This window comes from Myxocyprinus asiaticus, chromosome 31 (genome assembly GCF_019703515.2).
Source record: "Myxocyprinus asiaticus isolate MX2 ecotype Aquarium Trade chromosome 31, UBuf_Myxa_2, whole genome shotgun sequence".
In the NCBI taxonomy this organism is placed as follows: domain Eukaryota; kingdom Metazoa; phylum Chordata; class Actinopteri; order Cypriniformes; family Catostomidae; genus Myxocyprinus; species Myxocyprinus asiaticus.
Genome location: NC_059374.1, coordinates 17502549 through 17503463, shown reverse-complemented (window position 1 = coordinate 17503463; position 915 = coordinate 17502549). Strand labels below are relative to the sequence as shown.

Genomic DNA, 915 nt, shown 5'->3' with positions numbered 1-915 from the left:
GTCTGATGGTGATTGTCCTTCCTTGGGGTCAACTGGTCCTGACAGCACAGGGTCATTTTGAACCTGGGTTAATTCAAGGATCTCTCTATCCTTTGACACAGTGTGTGCAAGCTCATAGTGTTAGAGACATAAACGGATCCCAGTTTGGAACCTGGGTTAAATTCTGCAGCGACTCAAGGAGCACTCTACCCTTTGCCACAGCGTGGGTAAGCCCACAGTGTGGGAGACACAAAAAGAGCTCTGTGGTAAAATGGATATTACTTTGGAATTCTATATTGCAAAATGAAGCCTTGAGGACAACTGGTCCTGACAGCACAGGATAATTTTGAACCCGGGTTAAATTCTACAGCAACTCAAGGAGCACTCTATCCTTTGACACAGTGTGTGTAAGCCCACAGTGTGGGAGACACAAAAATAGCTCTGTGGTGCAACGGATAGTTCTTAGGAATTCTATTTTGCAAAATGAAGCCATTCAAAAGTTGTGGCTTCAAGTCTCACCATAGTGTGATATTTTGCCATTTTGCTAAGCACACTTGGCAAAAAAACACCAAGGCTTTCTGACCACCAAAAATCAGTTCCCAAGAAAACTCTTTTATGCCCTCAATGACCTGTTCCACGATCCTATGGACTCTCTTCTGGATGTTTTGCTCCTCTGAGTCACACTTCCATGATGGCTAAATGTAGGTTTGATGTGAGCCTCAACAATGCATACATTATGAAGTGTGTGCTTTTCTGAGAATGGTCAATGTGCTGCACTGATGAAGAGTAGCAGTCCCATTCAACACACAGACCTTTTCTCAGATGCAGTCAAAGGGTAAATGCAGACAATTTTACCTGTATGGGTACTGTGGCTTAGTTGGTTAAAGCACCTGTCTTGTAAACAGGAGATCCTGGGTTCAATTCCTAGCAGTACCT

The 915-nt window shown here is 43.7% G+C and overlaps 1 non-coding gene across 1 annotated transcript; it reads left to right on the top strand.

The window, feature by feature from the left end:
• Positions 1 to 841: 841 nt before the first annotated feature.
• On the top strand, positions 842 to 915 carry trnat-ugu (transfer RNA threonine (anticodon UGU)). Its single transcript has one exon. It is a non-coding gene; the product is annotated as a tRNA-Thr (tRNA).